Genomic DNA, 12,500 nt, shown 5'->3' on the forward strand with positions numbered 1-12,500 from the left:
ACACTGTTGAATCTACTAATTAGGAACCAATAATGACATTTCACATCATAAGGAAACCAGTAACAGATAGGTTGTTCTACGTGTGAGTCTTCTGTGTCAGGCCCAACCCTCCCCTGCTGCGGGGAAAAGTGTCAGGTAACCTCGTAACGTCTTCCAGCGACGATGATGGCGAACAGGAACGGTGTCCGACCTGGGAGACCAAAGGAGAAGAAGAAAAAAAACAACAACAGAATAACAAGGGGTGGAAGAACCAGGCACGACAACTATTCTCCAGCAAGGTAGCAGTCTGTAATTGGGAGTCACCCAGAAAGACGTGGTAGGGGGGTGGGGGGGGGGTTGTACCAGAAGGCTTGAGCCTGGCCCTGAGGCATGTGGCGGTGTGCATCTGCAGTGCTGACGTCGAGCTGAGCTGCGCAGTCTTTGTTCGTCAATGGGCGAGGCAGTACGCAGGAGGCATTCCCTAAACCCTGCTGGCTCAGTTCTGCATAACCCCCGACCCTTGTCCCTGTATGCCTGCTTTCTGCCTGCTTGCCTGCTGTGGTCATGAGGCCCTGTAGACGGCGTAGAGGCAGTAGGACCAGAGACACAGCAGTGTCGTGTAGCTTTGCTGTCCTCTTTGCGCAGCGGCAACATTCCCTCCCGCCATCGCCCAAGCTCTCAAGGACCAAATTTTAAAGCTTACCCGCCAAAACTAGGTCTTACACTGTGGCATCCGGGCTCTTGATATATCTTCCCATCTGACACCAATTTCTTAATTCATTTTTGCCTTTTTGATACTCGATAACCCCCCCACCCCCCATGCACCGGTCACTTTCTATTTACATACAGGCTGACCCAACATATGAATTAAGCTGCGGTCCTGCCAGACGCACGATATATCCCATGTAAATGTTCGGCATTGAAGTCGTTCTCAGTACAACAGTTTGGGCTGCGGTGGCGGCAGCAGCCAAACCCTTACTAGTCTGCAGTGCTATTGTCAGAGACGAGTCGAGAAGTGTAAGAGTGACGTACCTCTCCCAGCACATTGGCCTGTGTTTGGGAAAGATTGATTATTTTCTCGCCGAACTGCTTATCTGTTCTCGTGGTCGTTTTGTGCCGAGACATAAACGAGCAGGAGACATGGACGGCGAGGAAAAATAATCCGACAGATGTCTTGTAACATCGTACTCTCAGTTGCTAAGCAGGGATGCATAGTCATTCCTACTTGTGTGTTTTTTCAGTGCGTCGGAGTGAAGTATTGGGAAATCTAAACAACTCTTTAAGTACGTAGATAACCAAAGGAAAGGAGTTGTTGGTACAAAGTTCCTAGGAATGATCAAGTGCTTGTAGTCTTGTATATAACGACCACGAAAGGACGTAGCAAGGAGACTAGCGTTAACAATCGAATCTGTCAAGCAGTATTCGTGCAAGCTGTTGTATTGGGCAGTATGAGAGACCACAACCGGCGTTCGAGCTTAGCAGCGAGTTAGCCTTGTAGACGCTGCCCTGGATTTCGGCTAATATGAACCAGGTAAGAGAAAAAGACTTTGGATTTCAGCCGTGACTGCTGTGTTGCAACTCTCACGCTCGCACACACACACCCATCGTTTCCCCACCTCCTGTGAAACAAGTTGCAGATTTTCTTTCAGATTCTAGAAACCCGGCCCGTTTCCTGGCTAGAAAATCCTCCATCCTTGGTGGAAGAACCTGAGCATACGAAGAGAAATAGACTTTGGCTTGTGTACCGTTGCGTGTATTTTTGGTTACGTGTCGGGTCGAAGGCAGAAAGGTTGGGTCTGCAAGGCGGGAGAATGACGTCACTGGCTACAAGGACAAACCAACCGTGCCGCTACACCCATTTCTGTCAGAAATTTCGAGTTTGACCAAAACCTCCGGTTATGATTATCAAACCATCACCCGTCGACTGATGAACGAATAACGAATAATTAAATAGTATGAATCTCAAAATCGACTCTTAGTAGCAAATTTAAACTACCGTTATCTATTTGTTAACCCAATGGATAGGGTTAGTCATGCGATACGTTGCGTCAAACCATCACCCGTCGACTGATGAACGAATAACGAATAATTAAATAGTATGAATCTCAAAATCGACTCTTAGTAGCAAATTTAAACTACCCTTATCTATTTGTTAACCCAATGGATAGGGCTAGTCATGTCATTTGTTGTATTCGGATGTAAAGTGAAAGAAATGTACTTTTACAGGGTATGTGGGTTTGTATCCCGTCTCGCCAAGTCGATTACGTGGAAGTCTATGAATCTATGAAACCTCGATCTGGTTTTCGAACAAGAGAATCTAAACCTCTTCTGCTGCTCACGATTTCACGTCAATGAATCGATTTTGTAATGTTTATGCATATTCTTTGAACCGTACTTTTGTTCGTCCGTCAAGGCCCACAAAGAAGAGATTATGTAACGAAAGTCTCGAGTTAAAGTCATGTCTTCTCTTATATATGTCGTAGAATATTTCTCAGCGCTTAAGACCAGTTAATGCGTCATATGCTTTAGATATACTTCATATTACATACCTCAATACACACAATGCGCATTATCAGATTGGAATTTCCCCAGTCTCCCTACCCTTATCTCTAGAGCAACCCATCTACCCACTTTCATTCTTCATCTACCATCTATACCATCTACAATCTACACCATTTAACGACTGTGTGAAAGGTCACTTTATCTTTATACCATTTTCTCCAAGCGAACATTTTTTTTTTTTTTTTTTTTTTTTTTTTTTATAGATAATTCATCTTTGGGGGTGGGGTACTGATGACGTCATCTGATACCATTCATGTGGACAATTCCCCCCCCCCCACACTCGAGTGAATGAGCTTATGGTAAATCACCGGATACAATGGAAGCGCCCAGCAGGATACGTTCCAGTGTTCCAGTACGAAACCGGATGATACTGGAACCGTCATGGAGTCGATTTTGGTTCCATAGCGCTTTCTGGACAGCGATACGTTGCGTCTTCTTTGGCCTTTTCAAAACACACGGGAACACAACCTTCCCTTTAATGAAACACAATCGTGTGTCATCGGCCAGAACGAAATCAATAAAGGTTCTCTGCGATTCAGAAAGTTGGTCAATATACAGTAGCTTAGACTCCATTCCATTCCTTCTGAACCTCTGAAAGGAATAGTTGGATATTACCTACATAAAGACCCGAGGAAGGATGTTTGACTTTGTATAAGGTGAAGGTATGTACAACATCTCCTTAGTCAGATAAATAACCGAAGAAGGTTGTCGGACTTCGTGAAAAGTGGAGGTATATATAAGGTCTTCCTAGTCGATGGATCCAGGCACTGGGATTTGGACAACGTCAAGGAAGACCACCCGTGGTAATGTTGACCCATATTCCATCAACCACCACAAACTTCCTTCTGCCAAACCCCTTGAAAGATGGCTCCCTTTGGTCTTGGGTACCTGGACCTAAGTTCTAAAAGGTAGGCGGTGAATTGAAAAAAAAAAATCGAAGGTTTTATATCGCAAAAAGATGTATATGTGTATTTCCGTGTGACCGTTCTTTCCATCCTCCCCAGCAGACTTCCTGCGTCATTCTTCCCCCTTACACGAACACAGGCACACCCCACACGACATTCCTGACCCATTCACCAACGTAATCAATTCAGTGACGTAATACTTCGAGCTTCCATAGGGTCCTGCCCCTCACGTTAGATGATTTTATTCAGCTGAGAAGTGCTTCTTGGGGTTAAGACTTAAACAAAACGCTTAGAACTTTGTGTATTGCTTTTTCTGAAGCATCAGTTAGCAAAATGAGGTTATATGGGTTACTAAGAATAAATTATGTAAATGACTACATTGTGTTCAGAAGAGGAAGGACGTTAGTCGATAACTGGGGTTTTAGTTTTAACTGTTTCACTGTTATCAGTGCAAATTTCACTCAATCAATTGATTCTGTCTGGGCCAGGAAAGAGTTAAACATATATTGATTAGAAAAAAAATCACTGTTATCAAGACCTTATACATTTGTTGAGACTTTAGCTAGACGATTCTGTTCAATTAAGAGGAAACTCCCTGCTGAATGACATTCTACGTATTCAGCTTAGCATGTCTATATACAAGAAAGTCTACGGACTTTACTTCGCCTAATTCATTACCCGTGATGTAGATTAGTCTCAAATGTACTGTATATGCTTCTATGCTGGTTTAGAAACTTCACTAACGTAGTCTTCTATAGAAACTTTGTACTAGATAACGTCATCTAAAGAGTGTCTCAAGGGGTCTAAATATGAAATGCAGTTTTTAACTACCATTTTTTGCTAGAGAAGGGCTAATATACACACTTATGGACTCTAATTTGGGAAGAACCACTTAAACTAATTAAAATATTGTGTTATCATAAACATATATACACGAGTTAGCTGATCATATGGCTTCAGATTGTACTGAACTCGTAGGCAGAGTATTTAACTTAGGACAAAAGGTTAGTGTAGCCTCTTCAATACGATGGTATTATTGCATAGATCTCTTTTGACTTGTTACATGTACAAAACCTTTATCAGCAGTGAAAGCTGCCTGAAAACTGCTCTAATTGATCGAGATCCTTTTCAGATCCTTCATCTGAGTAAGATTGTTTGTTTTTTGTCGTAACAGAATTTATAAAACATTTGAGAGGTGAATCTGTGTTATGTAGGGTTTTGAGTCTTTATGAGTATTTCGATGTTTGTCTCTTTAGTCTCTTACGTCATGATTCTCAACCTTTTCGTTGTGTTTCATGACTTAAATCTTTAGTCTGTAGTCTAGTTGATTATTTCTCCATAAGAAAACCCTTTTATAGCTAAATGGCTGTGTTACCCTTGGCTAACTATAACCGTTTGGTGGAATTCGGCACAAAATCAATAGTTATGTGTTCAGGGTGGAGAAAATGTCTTAGAGCGGTCACGACACCCGTCGGTCCTCCGGACATCTTTCCAACTGAATAAAATTGTTACCGTCGGATAGAAGCAGCTAATGTGTGATCACAGCGTGTTGTTCGAACTACTCACTACTGAAGGATAGGAACGTAAACGCATGTTCAAGTATTTTCAACGCTCACATGATGGGGAATGTCTTCCCTGTATCATGGTAGGATGAAGAAGTCTTCCAGATCAGAAAGGATTTGATGTCCCAGTGACCTGTCAGGTTAAAGAATAAATTGGATTTCGGTTTTGCTATTTAACCTTCTCAACAAGGTCTGTTTTTATTCTAGAATATCTTCATCAAGGATGGAGGACTGGGTTGGGTGGGGTACGGGGTGGAAGCTAGACCCATTAAGGAATATTACATAACGATACTTTCCATGATTTTTTGTTTTCGAAATCCTAAGGCGTTTTCGGCCATCTAGAGTGAGACCATTAACCCAAAAAGACTAAAAAAAAAAAAAAAAAAAGTTTTTGTTTTGGTTGACTCTCATTGATTTTTGTAGACTTTTTTTTTTATAGAATTTGTGTACCGGTGTCCAGTTTATATCTTTCGCGTGAGATCAACGTTTGTACGGAGGCTGTTTTGTGTTGAAGGAGATTCTGTGTTTTAGTTATGCTGGCTACACTGTTCCGCCCAGCCTGAAGTTTCTGGAACCTTCCGCGCCAGCTCGCCGAACTGATGTTCGCACTTGTGTAGAAGAAACTCGTGAATAGTTATCTGTTCTTGTGATAGTGATTGAATAGTTACTAATACATTCGTGTAGGACATCGATGACGTTCGTCAAGCTCATTTGTTATCGGAAATGCATATATTCCCTCCAGATCATAAATCACATACAACATAGACGGTTGTATTATGAATAGTGTACTTCAAGAATACCATTGATGAACTTTTACAACGAGACATTATACCCAAACGAAGTAAGATTTTACTATGCTTAAAGATTTCGTAGGCTTTTCATAGATCATGTATGTATCATACCCCTCGTTGACATGCCCGTATACATTAAGGCTATTGTTCTTATGCATAATGAATATAGTTGGTAGCGTCAAGGACTATTATAATTTATTATACAAGTAATACATATTTTTTCTTAATATCGTGATTCTGTAGCACCATGAGGTATAATCATGACGCCAAAATGTCATATTTCATAGTTATTTAATTTGAAAAGAACACCATATGCATTCCAGTGAATTATAATGTTTCAGTGAATATATTCAAATGTATGCACATATGTATACATGTGCGTATATGTATGTATATATGCATTACCTATGTGTGTATGTAGGAATATATATATATATATATATATATATATATAGAAATGGATATCATATATGCACACATAATGTGTACATGAACAGGCGCACTCCTACATATAAGCAGGCTCACATGTACGTATGCACGCATAACATATATATACATGACCACGTGTATGAATGCATACACATATATGCATACATTTGTAAATATATACAAACATATATACACATGTATTTGCACACATATTTGCACATACATATAAATAGACGCACTGTATGTATATATATATATTATAGAATCATATATACATACACATACATGCATAAATACATACATACCTACAGTACACACATACATGCATGCATATATACATGCATACTTCCATACGTATAAATACACATATGTACGTACGTACATACATACATACATACATACATGCATACATACATACATACATACATACATACATACATACATACATACTTACTTATGTACATACAAATATTCATACATACAAACATACTGCGTACACACATATATTCGTGCATAGATAAATTCATACATACATACATACATACATACATACATACATACATGCATGTATACGAACGTACAATGAAATATAAATACTACATGCGTGCGTGTGTGTGTGTTTTTTTTGTGGGTCACACACACACACACACACACACACACACACACACACACACACACACACACACACACACACGCACGCACGCACGCACGCACGCACACACAATACTGTTGCACCCTTAATCTACGAGTTAGGTTAGCTTCGTTGTTGAATGTGAAATATTATAGTGAACACTGTGTATAACTGATGTGGACTCATTTTAGCTTTTAGTTGCGTGTAGCAGTTTTGTGGAAAGCATTCTAGAGCTTTGACTTCACAGTAATATGTCAGAAAGGCGCAATGAATTTGTGTAAAGGAACATTTATTTTTAGTCAAGGAATATAAGTCAAAGTGTACAGTTCTTTATTAAACTTAGCACATTTTTTTCTAGAGATAAGTGAAGTAGTTAATTCATGAATCTGACTTATTAGAATATAAATGTTCGCTATATTGAAAGATTTGTATGTTGCATTTCTCCAGCATGGTTCTGAAGTTTATTGTAAATTTTCTACAACGGTACTAAATATACATCGATTTTCGTATTACATCAATGTATATATTCCGATACGTCACTGATTTTGTTTTTAGTTATAGTGCTAGTATGATAACATGCTTGTGCTGGGCATTACTGGCGTCCTTTAGTGCTTGTGTAGTACTAGTTCTGTGTAACGAATGATACGTGACAGTTTCATGTAACGTTTGGTTGTTGTACGTCATGCTGAATGAAGCTTATACACTCCTTCTGGAAGCATGTATAGTTCTCTGTTAGGACAAATGTTTGCGTGTTGTTCAGGTGTTGATTAAACTTTGAATTATGTTACGCCAGCATAACATTACCCCCGTTTTAACCTCATTTTAATTGTTTGTTACGCGGTGGGCAGAAATGTTCCCGCATATCTCTCTAATAATACTTTGTCTAGAGCATTAATATCTTTTGTTTCGCGTATGATTTATAGTGAGCAAAATATATATTTAGAACTTTGCTTTCATGCCTTCTTATTGGTAAATAGTAACGATAGTGTTGTATTAGTTTGTTTCTGTGCATTCTTCATTCTACGTAGTGTACCTCCTTCGTATAAAACCAGTTTATAAAGATCATATACCATACTGATCATACATAACGAAACAATCAAGTGTATAAGATCCTTTTATAAGAAATGATTCAATAAACAAGTGACTCAAACATCTCTAGCCGGCGATGTGTTTAACTGTCTCTTTTCTGCTTAAGACTACTTGGGTAGCGACACTTGGCACCAGGATATCAAAAGACATTTCAGTTAACTCGTTCATCGCAGTGGCATACTTTACATTCTCCGTTCTGGATAGCGCCAGTCGATTTCATCGTTCCATGGGTGGGGTTTGTGGGTTTGGAGGACGAGTAAAGGTGTGAGAGAACAATGCTCTCTGGGTTTAGTGTAACATGACACCGTCATAGTGAGATCGTGCCTTGAGCCGGTGCCTGGGCCGGGGACGGGGCCGGAGGGGGCGGGGCCGGGGCCGGGTCCGGGTGATAGGGCAGTGTCTGCGCCAAGACAGAGCCCCCAGTCCCTAGTCGCCGGCGGCCGGTCGAGAGTTTGTGGCCACCGCCCTTCTACTCCTGGGTCTGCAGTGTAGCCTCCCGTGATGGGGTCCCAACTCCCGGGCGTGTTTATTTCAGTTGAATGAATGCGGAGGTCGGGGACGGGGAAGGGAGGGGAGGGGGATGTGTGGCACCGAATTTAAAAGTTATGAAATATATTTAAACACCTTAACACTGTGACATATTTTGAAACTTTACTTTGCAAGACTTCAGAGTATTGGTACTCCCAGATAACTCCCTTTAGACGTAAAAAACAATTGGGACATTTTGTGAATCTTGCATGTTATAAGGAAGCATTAGACTCTGCATGATATTAACGTTCATGTGGTAGAAATACATGAATTTATTGCGGTGAGGTGTGTAATTCCACGCACAGATGTCTTGGTTCTCATGACAGCAGTGCAGTTGTATTTCATTGAAGAATATTATACAAATTCATCAGCTGTTCTAATCATAATATCTAAGAAGATTACATATGCACATACATATATATGTATACATATACATATGCATGTACATATACATATACGTATACATATACTACACATATACTTTTACGTACATACACATCCATATACATGTACATATACATATACACATACACACACACAATACATATATATATATGCATATGTATATACATATGTATATACATATGTATATATACATACACACACACACACGTTTTAGAATTATCTAGAGTTTTTTTTTCTAATTAATGGTATATATGGCCATGCTATTGCAGATATCCATACATGACTTCCAATGCCCCAAGACTGTATAAATGTATGCTGTTATCTATAATACATCTCTTATTATAAAGGTTACATTTTGGGAACAAAAGATGTTTATGCAATGAAAAGGAAATATGTGCTCACATCACCCTGATGTATTGAGTACTTGCAATAATATGTAGTAAAGATCTGCTTTATATATATATATATATATATATATATATATATATATATACATATATATATATATACTTACACCTAAACACCTAGTGTGATATATCAATCAGAAATTATAAGAATTTTACTTCATCCGATGAGTATAAAGAAAACGTACATTTATCCCTAACTTAGTCAAAGCTATTAAGAAGCTTATCAAGAAAACAAGTAAGATTATCTCTTTTCTTATAACATGCTGGAAGCCCTTCTATATCCACCTGATAAGTCTAAGATACAAACACCGAGATACTGAACGTGTACAGAGTTATGTGTGTCGAAGTAACACAGGTGATCAAACCTAGTGATATCTCTTTCAGTTTTGTAGTGACTTGATGCTATACGGAAGTTTTGTTTTCGTGTTTTATGTGGTGCCATTTTTTCAAATCTGGGTGATAGTCTTCGGCGTTTTAGAAGTTTGTAAAATAGGTCACGTGTTATTAAAGAGAGTTGATGCATTGCACTGGTTCTGGATCTGACGCTGTATATATTATCACCTCGTCGTATGATGTGTGTTTAGTATGCACTCGATTGGCATGGTCACTGTTTTCCTCATCTAGACCCTCTAGTTGCTAGTCAAATGGTGTTGTTTCATGTAACTGTATTTAACAAAGACATCTGAAGTAGTTCGTAATAGTTTAGATAGTTACTTCAATATCTCTTACATTTGTGAAGCATCTGCAAAAAATAGTACTTGGCATCTGTACACATTGGACATTAGTATCATCCTTAATGTTGTGAATTGCACAATATGGGTCCTGACACCATACCAACATTCTCCGTATTGGAATATTGATAATCTGGTCCTTGGTATATATCACACATCAAACCAGTGTTTGTTATTACATTCGTTAATGTAACATGGAGTTTCCTTTTGTTTAACGAAATCGAAATAGCCAACAACTTTCATCTTATATGTAAAGTCAATAAGATGAGATAAAAAAATTTAGAATATTCTTTCACTCCAACCATCTTTTCAGTGGAAAATTTTCGTATTTAATTTTTGTACAAGATTCCATTTAACCCTGTACAAAAGAACGGCATCGTATTTAAACAAAACCAAAATTATTCAACAACCACGATTCTCTATATTCATGCAACTAATGTATGGTGTCGTATTCAGACAGAGTTAAGTATGTTATCTAAAAGGACTTTGTATATTCATATGATTCTTCTGGATGAATAGTGCTGTAGCTTATCAAGAAAACAATGTTTTACGTGTAGTATTTCTTACTTTAAATGTATCAAATTAAATGTATTTTTTTATTCATCAGATCTCCCTAGTTATGTCAGTAATGTATGGCAGTTTTTCGTTAACTGTCACAGTCCGTTGTGCGATATATTTTGCCCCGGAAATTGGTCGTTAATGTAATTACAGACATCTTGTATTGATTTGTGATTTGCATGATACCATGTCGTATGTATGACACGGTGAATTTTGATGCATATTAGAGTTTCATTCCTTGGCCTTCTTTTTTTCTGCACTGTCTGAAGTTTTGTGTGCAAGTGGCGCAGTTTTCCTTTTAGCAATTACTACAACCGAAAGCAAGAACGTAATTGTCACTATGATTGTAAGTTTTTACTCGAAACATATTAATACAAAAATGGCAGCACGCAAATTCCCACGCCAGTACACAAAGCTCACTAACTTTTCGTAGTTGTGAAACATGAAGATTGTAGACTTGCTGCACTGGTAGAAGTCCATTGCGTTGTAACTTGAATGGTATCATGCTCCATTGCTAATACTGCATAGCAATCAATAAACGTTGCACGTCATCCCAGATCCAGTCCTGGTGTTTGCCATTATGCTGTATGAGAAGACAGCATTATGCTTGGTTTTTGTCAGCATAGCTTGCAAACATCATGATATGCTAGCATGCTGTCCGACGAGCGGTTGGGTAGCAAATATAGGTCAAGTATCAAATTAGGGTTGCTCATCATGCTGCATGCTGCAGTTTGGTGAAATGATCGGCATGTGAAGCTAGGTCCCAGTTCGCTGTTCTTGGGCTGTTACAGACTGGCATGACCGGGGGAATGACCAATGCAAAGGAATTAACGTGATAACATGGTATGTAGCGTGTTGGGGCTATGATTAAGTATAGATCAAATGCGATATGTTTTACGGTGCCAGTTTAAGTTTCTTGGGCAACTGGGTGAGTTCAGCTATGAGAAGGATCAATGATCTTACTTGTGAATGTTTATACATATGTGGAACGTGAGTTTATACATCGTTCATTGAAGGGTACACCTTGACCTATATATATGGGTTTTGAAAGGGTTCATTATGTTTGACGAATCTTGGGTTCTGATGGTGCAAAAGGGTCGATTAGGTGAAGTAACTCTATTGCAACACAGAACTACCAAAGGAGAGTCCAGCGTCTTCCTGTTTCGACATTAACATTCTCGCTCGTAGCTTCCATTAGGAATTTTCTGGAACTAGGTTAGGATGAAGGAAGTTGTCCACTTTCCAGCTGAATTTAAGGGTCGTTGGTTAATAGTAGGAAAGGTTTATGCTGTTTTTTGATCGATGGCCTTACATTTATAAATATATTCATACAGGTGCACATACGTACACACACGTAACCCCCCATAGAGAGAGAGAGAGAGAGAGAGAGAGAGAGAGAGAGAGAGAGAGAGAGAGAGAGAGAGAGAGAGAGAGAGAGAGAGAGAGAGAGAGAGAGAGAGAGAGAGAGAGAGGGAGAAAGAGAGAGATGCACGCATGCGGCACTGTAGGCCACGCACTCGCGTGTGTGTGTGTATATGTGCGCGTGATAATATACTCATGTACCCATTCTCCATAAATATATGCGTCTATTTGCTTTCATGTTCAGATCTATAACTGCTTTGCCCAGCAGGGCTTCGGAAGTATATTCTCATTGTGGAATGCTGGTTTATTTTCAGTGGGATGGATGCGGTTACATGTATGCATGGGAACTGATATCTCCGCCTTTTATTTTTATTTTACTGCTCTTTATGGCTCAAAGCCGTCTCCTGAACACTACATTAGACTTTATTCAGACATAGTAGAGCCCCTTCTCCATAGCACAGTGATGATGGTGGATGGAATAGACTTAGTAATCATGTGGTGAGCGCTGAAAGTATTGGCTGTTTTAGGAGAAAATTAGATAACTCTATGGATGGGTATGAT

The 12,500-nt window shown here is 39.2% G+C and overlaps 1 protein-coding gene across 11 annotated transcripts in view; it reads left to right on the forward strand.

Moving 5' to 3' along the window:
- Window positions 1-12,500, forward strand: part of para (sodium voltage-gated channel paralytic) — a 639,183-nt gene that overhangs the window by 357,967 nt on the left and 268,716 nt on the right. For 3 of the 11 annotated variants that reach the window (XM_076213408.1, XM_076213409.1, XM_076213406.1), the window contains exon 1: window positions 906-1,510. The exons of 2 other annotated variants lie outside the window; for them this stretch is intronic. The gene's annotated coding sequence lies outside the window, so the exon portion shown is untranslated. Of the gene's footprint in view, window positions 1-899; window positions 1,511-12,500 lie in introns of those variants that run through there. 6 more of the 11 variants (XM_076213404.1, XM_076213405.1, XM_076213400.1 and 3 more) reach the window with 4 other exon arrangements.

This window comes from Oratosquilla oratoria, chromosome 31 (assembly GCF_046742065.1).
Source record: "Oratosquilla oratoria isolate Oo_2021 chromosome 31, ASM4674206v1, whole genome shotgun sequence".
In the NCBI taxonomy this organism is placed as follows: Eukaryota; Metazoa; Arthropoda; class Malacostraca; order Stomatopoda; family Squillidae; genus Oratosquilla; species Oratosquilla oratoria.